The 13,048-nt window shown below is 35.5% G+C and overlaps 1 protein-coding gene across 4 annotated transcripts in view; it reads left to right on the forward strand.

Moving 5' to 3' along the window:
• The window catches only part of LOC308199452 (uncharacterized protein), a 490,488-nt gene that overhangs the window by 251,594 nt on the left and 225,846 nt on the right, over positions 1-13,048 (forward strand). Inside the window, exon 5 of one of the 4 annotated variants that reach the window (XM_080603633.1) lies at positions 12,276-12,548. The exons of the other annotated variants lie outside the window; for them this stretch is intronic. The gene's annotated coding sequence lies outside the window, so the exon portion shown is untranslated. The remainder of the gene's footprint in view (positions 1-12,275; positions 12,549-13,048) is intronic. 4 annotated transcript variants of the gene reach the window in all.

Genomic DNA, 13,048 nt, shown 5'->3' on the forward strand with positions numbered 1-13,048 from the left:
ATGCTCAGGACTTTCCTAGAAAAACAGTGTTCCTGTGCTGAGTAGCATCAAAACCAATACTGCAAAATGTAATTGGTGTATGGTGGCTGGAGACTGTGGGAAAAAAATGAAATCTTCTGTTCCAGAACTACCAACCTGTATTTCTTAAACCAAATGAAATTAGCTCTCAGTAGGATTTTTCTTCCCAGAAGTTTGAGAAGTCTGGTTTCAGAAAACCTCTTAGCAATTATCTGTCCTGATATAGTGTTAAGCTTTTTAAAGTCACTTTATAATAATTCTAATGTATAGTAGAGATTTTCTTTCCCTATGTTTTCTTTCCCTCTTCTGAGTGCAGAAAAATGAGGAATGTAATTCTCAGGTGTGGTCACGGCCCTGAAGTCATATGAAGATTATAACAGGGAAATCCGAGACCCACAGCTAGTTATCCTTTGTTACAGATCTTTTCCTAACTTCCTCATGAGTTCTCTCTCTATGTCCTGCCTCATCTTATCTTTCGTCTGATGAAAAAAAAAATATATATAAAAATGCTGGCAGACCACTGGTTTTGCAGATGTGGTACCTGCATCCATGAGGAGCTCTTGAATGGCAAGAGCGTGCTGTCTGTTTTTTTTGAGGGGAGACCTGTCTGTGTGTTGTGTGCTGAACCTGGTTAGAGCCACAACTCCAATAACTGATGAATCTGTAACGTGAAAAAATACAGGGCTTTTATTTCACTTTTTTCTACTAGGAAGCATACACCAGGTGAGGCTCACCTTGAGTTATATACTTGCTGCATGCGTCTACCTCTCTATCCCTTCTTTTTGAAGGTTTAATTTGTGCCATCATATTCTTTAAATTAGGCTTCATTGTAAAATGAAAGCATCTTGCCTGGTCTCAAGTGCAGAATGTTCAGGTGACTCCTTTCAACACGCATAGAGGGGTGAGAGGATGCAGGGCAAATACTTTCTATGTAAAGGTGCTACAGCACTGTTACCTTGTGAAAATGTTAGCAGCCAGTATTGACTGCATTTCTTGTATTTTTAAAAAGACTGCCAGATAGCAAATGACGCGACAAAGTCACGTCTCTGCTATCTGACTCTGCTGTTTCAGCAGTTCAGGCTGCTGGGATTAGTTTTCTAGGGCAGCTTTCAGAGGGACATCCCAGGATATTGTCTCTGTAACAGCTTCTCTTATTAATTTAGTGCTTTAGAAGTGAGGAAATGATAGGATTTCTTCCCTCAGCCCAGAGTAAACCTCATATAAACAAGCTCAAAAGTAAGTCTCCCTTCTCAGGGATGTCTTTGGTATGGCACCGTTGCTTGCATTTCTGATGGTGACTCTTGATTTAAACAGACTGCTTGTAGAGCTGCGGCATAGTTGGCAGTGAGGATCATCAGTACACAAATGCGAAAATGGAATTCTGCAAACCAGAAAAAAAAAGAAAAAAAAAAAAAAAAAGCACCTTCTGGTAAGGTTATGTTAAAATAGGTTATGTTCTCCTGTCACTGTTTGCAGATGTTTGAGTTGTCCCATCAGTTAAGACTGTAGTGGCAAATGACAGGAGGACACGCTGTATGGAAAAGAGCAGTCCTATGGAGCCAGGTGATAGATAAGACGACCCACTCTTCCATTGCTAATATCAGTTTCATCCAAATGCAATTCACAGTGTTTCTTTCTTACAGAGTATACAATCAGATCTCAGTGAAGAAAATGATGCAGCTGGCCCTTACATGCATGCTCAGAAAAGGGCCTGGCCTAAGGAGTAAGAGTATACCATCTCTAGGACATGGATTTTGTCTAAAACCCTTTGGAACTTCTGTTGTCAGATTTTTAAGATAGTGTGTCTTTTATTTTGCTAGATAGAGGTGGCATAAAAGTGAAGAAAGATATTTCTGGGAATCTAATTCATTTACTTTTTTGTCTTTCCATCTTTCTATTCTTGTGACTGGAATCCAAAGGATGTAGGAAATGGTTCAGCTTGAGATACAATTGGAATGTGAGGCAGAATAAATACTTAAATGTGAGTGCTTTGTATTTTGTTCTTTAGAGTATCATTATAGAAAGAGATGGTGATAGTCAAGTTCATAGAGGAAAATCTGTTGAGAGACAAAAAGACACAACCTCTGCCTCAAGATTTTCCTGAGAACTGTATTGCTAAAGGATTAAATAATTTGAACAAAATATCACTACATACTTTCCTGTCCTGATAATCCATTTTTGGCTACTGTCAGAAAACGAATATAGGCTATATGGAGCTTTGTTCTGACCCAGCACAGCTGGTCTTATGTTCTTATTTTATTTAATTTCATTCCATATGCTGTCAGTAAGATTGTGGACCTTTTTGGAATATTATCTTTGAAGAGCTCCTCACAAGTAGGTTTTTGTGTTTAAAAGCTATGATTATATACAGATAGAATACTGTATTAATTTCCAAGCCTTTGAAAATGTTAGTTTTTAAGAATTTTAATCAGAGTAGCTTATGATGACTTTTTTAAAATTCCTGAATAATGTTAATGTATCTTTGTAATGGACTGTATTAGTTAATTGCATAGAGGAAGAATCAGATCGTGCTGTGTATAGGAGCTAATTGGCTGTGTAATTCCCTAATCTATTGTTATAGGTGGGATTTGGGATTAGCACTGTGTCTAAGGCAGTTTACGTAATAAAAGTTGGAGGAAGAAATATGGTGCATGATAGAAGACATTTATTCTCAGATGGATGAACCAGAACCTGAATTAGGTCTTACATAGCTCACTGTGATGGCATTTTCAAACAGTACTATGTGATTTGCCATACCTTTAGATTTTTTCTCACATAATAATTGCATCAATAAGGAAACATCAAAATACCATCACACAAATTTAGAGTTTAGGATGAACTTGTCTCATCATTTTTATTACTACCCTGAAAGTAAGTCATTCTTACTGAATATGTGAAGTATCTTCTTAAACCTGACTGAATTTGATCAGAACTCTTCCTTTCGATTATAGCCTGTCTTTGTGGAAAAAAAAAATAATATATATATATATAAACAATTTGCATCACACAGATATTTTAAGTGCTCAATATTATTATTAACATCTTTGAAGGCATAGAGAATTGCTTACTGAATTTTCAGACAGTACCAGAATGGCAGGGGAACCCAAGCACTTTGTAGGACAGAATTACAATGCAAAGCATTCTTGACAAATTGAAGAAATGCTCTAATATGAAAAGCTACAGTTGATTAAGGACAATTCAAAGTATTACTCTCAGGGGAAAAAAATAATGTATAAAAGAGAATGACCTGCTAGGTAGCAGTATTGCTGTCATAAATCTGGAGGTTTACAAATTCCCCTTTGTGAGTCACAAACTGAACATGAATCAGTTATGTTCTGGCTTTGTGCAAACAGGCGTCCTCATCCTGATAAGAAAGCAGTAGTTTATTCAGAAATAGGAAGTAATCCATCTGCTCCACTCAGCACTAATGAGGCCTCTGTTGGAGAGGCCTTTTGCCACTTTTGGACATATACTTCAAGAAATGTAGGCACCAACTGCAGAGAATCAAGTGACATACAGAAGGAAGGATCCAAAGTCTGGAAAATATAACTTGCAAAAAAAAAAATAAATTGAAGATTATTGTGAGTGTTAAGAATAGAGAAGGGGGGACTTTGAGACATGATAGGTCTTCAAAGCTTAAAAGAAGCTGTGAAGATAAAGGCAAGAAACTTCTACCCACCCCAAGGACAGTTGTACTTCTGTTGTAGAATGTGAGGTTTATATAAAGCATTTAATAAAAACTTCCCAAAGGTAAGGACAGTGGGAGATACTGTCTAGTATAAGTTGCATAGAATTCAGCAAAATCTCCATCGCTAGGAGCTTTTATGAACAAGATATACAATCATCTTTCAAAAACAGGTTAGATATTTTTAATCCTGTCTTGTGATAGAGTCTGAGAGTAGAGGATTGCTTGAAGTCTCTTCCAACTATGTTTTCTATTATTTTCTATGACTATTACCCCTACAATAAAAAAATGCTTAGGGCTAAGCATTTTTCATTTCTCTGAAAACATATGGATTTCCTTTTATAAACTTTTTAGGCAATCTTCAAAACAAAACAAAAACAAACAACAACAACAAACACATGGGTTCAACTATCAGGTTTGACGTATAGTTTGCAAAAGTGCATGTACCTTGTTGAATCACAGCACAGTTTAGGCTTCTGCCATGAATGTGTTTTGGGGAATTTTCCTCTTAATGATATATATTAAAAACTATCCAAAGTTAATATGCTTAAGCAGTATTCATAGAATCTTTCCACAAGGGAATGGTACTATTAGGTGCTACAAGTGCTAACTATGAGTTGGATGAAGAGCAATAAATATGTTTAAAAGTTTTATAAAGCAAGTGGAAGGAATGCATTAGCATCTGAACTGACTTAAGTATTCTTGAAGCTAGGAACTTTGGTGCTTAAAAAATATGCCCCTGTAAATCCACAGCAACTGTTAAGACAGCAAATTCTTGAACATCTGAGTTAGCAGCATGATCTGCATCTTCACGTATAACGAATGGGGGGGACATAGCACTGCTCAAGGGCTGAAATTCAGTGCGAGTGTAGACTTAGGCAATACTGCAACATATGCTCTACAAAAGCTAGAGACAGCATTAAAATGGCAATTAAAAATGTTAACATTCTTGTCATGGAATGGTTGTGTGGAAGGTCAGTTTGTCTGACATTCTTGCAAATGACTCACAGGGCATAAATGTGAGAGATTACGGTCATGGTACACCATTGCAAGCCATTTAGAAGTTTGTTGAAAGGAGAAGAAAAGCCAAGTAGAAAATATTACCAAATACTTTATGCATCCCCTCCAGCTGTTTACTAGGGTCCAAAGGAAGCTATCCAGCTGGAAAATATGCTTACCAAATTACTGAGTATAAGATTGTCTGTTCAATCATTGTTTTAATGTGTATCGCAAAGGCCATGGAAAAACATGGTCCCTCTTTTTGACATCTGTCATTTTTTGTGGCTTTCAAGTTGGCATAAAGATTGCGATATATTTGCATACTAGTCTGTGTGTGTCTATATGCACATACAGAGGGGTAAGAGCCTGTTGGTACAATGTTTGCTACAGAGCATTCACCTGAATCTTCAGTAGTTACAGCATTTTGTTCATTGAGCTGTTGCCAGTGTTGGCAGAAGTTATTCTTGAGGGAAAAATCTAAGCATCAACAAAATGTGTTTCTGGTTAGATAATAAAACCTTGGTGGAGTTGATCAGCTGGCAGTCTTCCAAATGAGAATCTGACATGCACCTGCTTCATTTATTTGTTTTATGCAGCTTCTCATTTAACATACTGTAATATTCAGGGAAAGCAATCAGGTTCTACTAATCAAATTGCTAATGCTTTCTTTATTTAGTTCAAGAAACCCCAGACAGTAATGCCAGTCTGCAGTTACAATACAGGGATTCTCTCCATAGGATTGAAATATAATTAGAAATATGCCAAATTTTTCAACAGAACTTCTCTAAAAGAGAAGCCTGTAGGCATTTATGCTTGCAGTGGCTAAAATTGATCTGTGGGGATGGACAAATATTAAAATGCAGCACAGTTGAGATAGTAAAAGACAAACAGACCCAGTACAACTTCAGTTTGATCTTTCTTAATATTCACATGGATAAATATTAAAAATATAAAAATAAAACAAAGCATTTGGAAAGAGAATTCATGCTTAAAAAAGAAATGTACTGTTTAGAGCATTTTAAAAGACAGTCAAAAATTTTAATGAAATCTTATATCACAAAATCTTCTCTGCCTACAGGGAAAGTTCTGTGTTTTTTGAAATACAGAAGTCCTTCTAGTCCTTCCGTTCATACCCATTATTGTGTGTGTTTTTATTTGGAATGACTAGAATCAACAGAATTTTATTAAAGGGAAAATACAAAATCTAAGAAATAATAAAACTGTGATTGTACTCAGTGAAACAGTGTAAGGTATTCAAAATAATTCAAGGAACAGAACTTGATAGGATCACTGATGAATCTATGCAGCATTTATTTCTACTTTTTTGACTCTTTTCAGACTTCTCAGATTAATCCGCCTAGTGTAATGACAATGAAGATCATGGTTGAAATTCAGTTTGTTAACAGGGCTTTGAGGTAATAATTTTTATGTATGTAGGCAAGTATGGATAACATATATGCAAGTACTTCTTTGTCTATTATATTTCTAACTGTTGTGATAATCTGGGATTACTGCTGAAGATATTCCTTGCTTAAACTTGTGATTTTTACATTTGATTTAATTATCTTTGAAGGTAGCTGAAAAAGTACTCTGTCCTGCTTCAAAATGCAGTTGATTTTCTTGTTCTAATTAACCTTTGTTCACTACTTCATAGCCATAACTTTTAATTGATTAATTGCTTGTAAAGCAGTGACATTTTTGACTTAGCATTCAACCGTGTCCCAAAGTACATTGTTGAGTTTTTTGCTCAGGGTGGGAATTAGGAAGTGCTTTTCTCTGCAGCACTGTTTGAACTGCAGCTGACTGCCCACTGACAGGTATGGAAGTCACTGTCAATAAGATTTAAAGTTGCTGTCATGTTTACACAGCCACATAGAAAAGGTTGAGAGAGAATTGTGATTTTGTTGAAATTAAGTACCAACAGTTACTGGACCATAGCAGTATGTATTGGTTATGATTAATGTTTGACATCTGCATCTTTTTGAGATATTTTAACCACTTTTCTTGTCAGATGAAAAGTGCACCGCAATATGTTTCTAATCATTTTTTTTCTTCCAGTATGCTGAATTTTGTAGTTTTGAGACTGAGCTATTAAAGCCATCCAAGTATTTAGTTCTGGACCCCTGGAAGGATTTTCAAATACATTTGGACAACTGGGAATTATATGTTTCAGTGTTGAAAAATCCCACTAGACTAAATACAATTTTAAAGTATTGAATACTTTTAAAAGTCTACCCTTTGTTCTCTCTATGGTTCAGAAGCATTTATTTCTATTTTGTTCCCCTGGCAATTGGTGTTGAATACTACCAATAAGGATATGTTAAAGAATCTTTCAAAATGTAACCCTACCATTGCTATCGATTTTTTCACATTTTTTTTTTCTGGTACATCTCTCCAATAATGCCAACTCATATATGAAAATTTAATGAGAATATTATTTTTTCAATGAAGCTAAACGGGAAGTATAAAAACACTCAAAAACACAAGACACCTCAAAAAAGTGAGAGAAATGGGACTGAGAGCTCAGATTCAAAGCTATGGCTGTGTATCTGGGCTCTTTCACACTATAATGTGAGTCAGAGTAGCATGTCCAGAGGGAGACCAACAGTGCTCTCCTGTGCTCCACCATGCTGTGTAGGTATAGCTATTGCTAAGAAACCAACTTAAGCAATACTTCTTTATAAATAATAATAATTATTGTTGTTATTGTTGTTATTATTATGGAGAAGGGTTGATGGATGTTGTGAATGCTTTTCCCATGGTAATTAGTGAGCTGGAGAATAAGGTTAGGTGGGGGCGTGTAAGTGGGTCAAAATCTTTAACTGAAAGTTCTGACAGTCTTTACCCCAAAAAAGAATTTGAAAGTTCATCATATCAAGTTTTCTGGAATAATGTATACACTGCAATGACCATAGCGGTAAGACGTATTTTCACTGTTTTGTTAGGGAAGCAAAACAACACCAGCCCAAACTTATCACAACTCTCAAGTGCATCTCTACTGTTGAGACTAGCAACGATGATGTACATGATGTACTAATTATACGAACATCAAACTTGCAACATTTTGTTTCCGGACACCTCACCAGATACCAAGAAAAATGAAAAAAGTATACAAAATTAAAGAAAATGTAAGCCGTACAAAATACCGTTTTTAACTTCCTGTAAACTGCTTAGGATATAAAACAGGAGAATTCATGTACAGCAAGTATATATGAAAGTAAGAAAATGCAATTACCAGTGCCTAATGAAAGAAGTATTTGCTCAATACTTTTGGTTAAATCATTTTTTTAAGGACTGCCTGGAGTCTGTAAAAGGTTAAGATTCTGTCATGTAGAACTACAAGCACAGAGTTTAGAATAGAATAAAATAGATTAGTTCAATTGGAAGAGACCTACAAAGATTGAGTCCAACTGCCTGACTACTTCAGGGCTAACCAAAATTTAAAGCATCTTATTGAGGGCATTATCTAAATGCCTCTTGAATGTTCACAGGCATGGGTTATCAAACACCTCGCTATGAAATTTGTTAAATTTAAATTTAAACAAACATATCACAGGCTGACCTTAAATTGCATGGAATGACTAATTTACCACCATTAATTTAATTGTTTTAATGCCTATTAGCAAATTGCAGACATTCCTTAAATTATTTGCCAAAAATCTTCCTTTGATGATATTTAAATCTTCCTCCTTCAGCTAAGCTATTAATAACAGTATGAAATTAGGACCTCAACACTTCGTTATAAATCATTGGGAACCAGGTAAATTTTACACTCTACTTTAGAGATTTCTTACACAAAGAACACTGGATCTCCATGAGATGATGATTATACTCTTTTGCCAAGATTTTACAAATATCTAAAAATGTAGGTCAGAATTTGCATAAGAATCCACCCAAATATGCTCTAGAAGGTTCATAGCACAGTCTATTCAGGTAGAGTTTATTATATTGTCCAATTTGAAGACATTAATAGAAGGAGTTTTGGTTTTCTCAGATTCTTCAGGAAAATGGATGGGGGCCATCAGAAGACAAGCAGAGGCTTGACAGTCCTCATCATTCTGACTTTTTTTGTACTGAAAATTTGAGACTTGTCTGTTGTCATTTATGTCTTTTTAGCTCCTTGATTATACCCCCTTCTCTCAAGAAAAGAACATGAGCAGGGGAGTTCACTGAGCTGCATGTGCATTGCATGGAATATTTTAAAATCTGTCCCTTTCAAACAACAATGAAAATCTTTCTTCTGAGGAGGAGAAACTACAATGTGGTAGTGACCGTCACTCCCGATGTAGTAGTGCCAGTACCTAGCTTTCATGGTAAAAAGAGATTAAGAAAAAGACATTTTACGTGTACACTTGTGACTTTTTTTTTTTGTGGTCAATTTTGTTTTCTTTCACTCGTAGAGAAAAATATCTAGAAATCTGTGCATAGGTCCTATGTAGGTGGCCCTATGTTACAGAGCCAGAGTCCAATGTGATCAATCGCTGCTGTGACACCTTCTGCTTTTGTTATTGTGTTTTAAACAGTGCTGCCAGTGTAACAGCTTTTTGTTGTTTCCTGCTTTTAAGAAGTTTATTTGCTATTTACATAATTATGTAACGCTAATTGTGTTTGATGATTGCTGTCACATTCACTAAAGGGGGGTTGAACTTGCCTCACAACAGTAGCAAGAATACACATACTCATTTTGCTGTGCTTTGACTTTGTCAGAAATTTGTAGAATATCTTATAGCTCTTTTGAAATTACCATGATTTTTTTTGACTTTGACACCTAATCCTGCCTTGAGTTATGATCCTGTATACATGGACATTGCCATACTGATGGCCGTTTCAAAATACGACCAGGTGTTGTAAGTTGTGTACAGCAAGTCACACCACCTCACAGCTCTGTATGCGCCAGACCACACACTTTAAACATCATGTGTTGTTCCCCAGGTTTTCAATCTGCATTGAGATGACTCTAAGTCAAAATGCATACTGCTAAACCCCTCCGATATTTTGACTATTTTGAAATCCAGGTCCAGATTTTGGAGTTATTGATTGAACGTGAGATTTTGATCCTGAGCCCTGAGAGATATCAAATTTGCATATAATTTGAATGTACCTCTCTGCCAGGACTATCCTGTTACTTTCTTGAGGGTTTTCTACTATGGTAAAAATAGGACAAAATTAATAGTAAGCCTGAAAGTGCTCTCTATATACATTCTACTGTTCTCATTTTAGTGAAGCATCTTGATGTATACTGTTTTCTACTGTGTTTTTGAACAGCATCCATAAATATTCTATTTTAGTCACCTAGTAAATTTGAAATTTACCTCTATGCCTTACTAGGTGTCATAATCAGTTAGCAGGTTAATCATCTCTAGTGATATCAATACCAATGAATAATACTTCAAGGTTATATCTGAAGTTGATGACCTTGCAGTCAAGGCATATTCGGGAGATGCATTCTGGCAGGGGAAAATTTGTCTCCTTTACTGTTTTTGTGATTTTACTACTGCTTTGTCTACTTTGCATTCCTACTGATTTATATTTCATTCCCCTATATGTTATATGATGTTGATGCTGAAAGAGCAAACTTGGCTGTTCTTCTAGGTCATAAAGGATTGTCTCTTACATGATTAGAAAAAGAGAAAATATTTACAATCCTTATTTTCACAGTGAAGTAATTATAATCCATCCTTCATTTATCTGTTAATGAAAATGGTGCACATTAGTTACAATAGCATTAACACTGCTTTGCTTACAGTTTTTTTTTTCCTTGCAGTGTAATTCGTGTGTTTGATGTGTCCAGGGAGGTATAATCAGAAGCTATGATATTTGCATATTAAGGTTATGCAAAACATTAAAAATTAAACTAATAATCTGTTTTAGCATTATTGTTCATAACCTCATGACTAAGATAAAGTCTTAGCATGAAAAATAGTTAGAAGGGCTATTGGATGCACAAGCAGGTAAAATGTGAAAAGTGATGATAGTTGTGAACCTGCCATGTGTCTAGGAATACAGACATCAGGGAGCAATGTTAAGCACTTCATCATTCCTGCCCTCCAGTGTCCGATGTTTCTGATTTCTTCTTTATTGATTTCAACTAAAGAAAATACAGAAGAGTATAGAGGTGACCCATTTTGTTGACAGATACACATGTTAGTCTTGTACTTGCAGCAGATAGCTTCGACATCGGGAATAATGGCTCATAGGGAAGAGATAAATACAATTTCCTGTGATTTCTAAACATAGTGAATAAGCAGGCAGGAGTTAAAGACACGGTCTGCTTTCATAGTTTCCACTATTTATCTATTATTGAACAGACTGAAAAAATTAACAGGACATTGGGAAATAAAAAAATAAATTATCGAGTTCTCATTGCTTTGGAGCATATGTTTAGGGGATATACTGTTAACAAAATCCTATGTCAAACTACCAGTCTTCACCATTGTGTGATTTCTGTAGGCCTGATCAGCTCATGGTGAGTGATGCAACTGATGTCCTGCACAATATGCGATTATTTTATAAAAAAGAAAACTGGGTATAAAACATTGCTATTTAGATGTGCTGGTGCATTACATCTACCTTTCCTTGGGCTGGGTGCTTCCAGGATTACAATGAATTTCAGCGTAGGGCACTAGTAGAGGGTTTTTCTATTGCATTCCTTCTGGAGTCAGTACCACGTTTTTCCAGACTGCACTTATAAAATGTCAGTGGCAGTTGCTTTGAATCTATGCATGATACCATCCATCAGGGAAATAATTCTTACATTTGTTTCACATGGTGAAAAAGAAGGCCAAAACACTGAAGTAAAAGCACAGCATCTGAAAGAGTGAAGAACAGTTGCACAGTTACATTGGTATCATTCAGTTTGATTCATAAAAAAATCATGCCCTACTTTCAATGTGGCTTCCATTGTTTGCTTAGAAAAACGCTGAATTATATCTTTGGAAGTGCATGAAATCCCCTTTCCTTTATGCTCAGCTAGTCAATTTTCCAAACAACTTACTAAGGAGATGTAAATTGTGAAATAAAAAGAGGAATTCCTGGCCTCAAGGAAAATAAAATCCTGTGTTTTTTGTTTTTTTTTTTTGCTTTGTTTTTCAGGGAAGAACATGCCCTGGATTTTCAGTGTATTTTTGCTGAAACACAGTTGTAGGCTCAAAAATGTCTTAGTTTTTGTTCTATATTAGAACTGATTGTGAATGAGAGATCAGACTGAGTTACAGCTGAGTATGCAACAGGGATATGTTTTCCCATCTCAAAATGTTTTTGAGATGAGAAATATACGTATTCTTATATTGTACATGCTACTTAATGTAATGTACCGATCCCTTTCTGCACACTGTTCCACAGCCTGACCAGTTGTCATTCTGATCCTGAAGACCAGATTCTGATGTTGCAAGACCACATGCATGAAGTGTAGAAATTGAAGCTGTTCTGATTTTAAAGATGCTGTACACGCAGAGATATTCCTAAAGATGATATGACTGAACTGGATTTTTATATATCTACTTACCTTTTAATGCGCTTTCATTTCTGATGCTTTCAGATGGGCATACATCTAACACAGTTTATTTTGTGCCAGGTTTATGGCTTGGGTATTTCCTGTATTCCAAATGAAGAGATTTGCTGTTCCTGAGAGGAAAGGTTTTTCCCTATGGAAGACAATTTTTTGGCAAGTCTAGCAGTTTCTAACCTGCCAAATAGTTGTGATGGGATGTCGGTGTTCCCAGAAAAGTGTTCAGTGCCTTTTATTTGAAGAATTGGAAATAGAACTCAAAGGCAAGATAAAGTTTAGACAAGAACCTTTTACAGCTTCACCAGCATCTCTTCAGCTAAAGACCTAATAAGCAAACAGGTATGAATCTTAGTCTTCTGCTTTCCACAAACTACTGGTGTTGTTGTTTTGTTTAATCCTTTCAGCAGAATCCTTAGCAAAACATTTGGGATATTTTTTCCCCTAATATAAATTGTATATAATGCCAAAAATAGATTTTCTATTGATATAACATTCTTTCATTGTTTTCATTAAGGAACAGATTGCCCTTTGATATGCCTAAGTCAAAGGAAACTGTAATCTAGAAATTGATTCATGATTTATAAAATCCTATATATTCCAGTCTCTACAAACTGTCCTTGCTCATTTCTATTGAGATGGAAATGAAAATCATTACATGAAGGGATCTAAACTAGAATTATAATTATCTATCTGGTAATTAAAGGGAAAGAGACCATTAGATAATATTCTAATTTTCTAATTTTCTCTGTGAACACAGTGTTAGCCTGGATGTTCTAAGCCAATGTTACATAAAAATAAATAAATAAAGGTAAAATTAAAAAATGGAAAGATTGGAAATG

The sequence above is a fragment of the Anser brachyrhynchus genome, assembly GCF_964034855.1.
Source record: "Anser brachyrhynchus genome assembly, chromosome: 8".
In the NCBI taxonomy this organism is placed as follows: Eukaryota; Metazoa; Chordata; class Aves; order Anseriformes; family Anatidae; genus Anser; species Anser brachyrhynchus.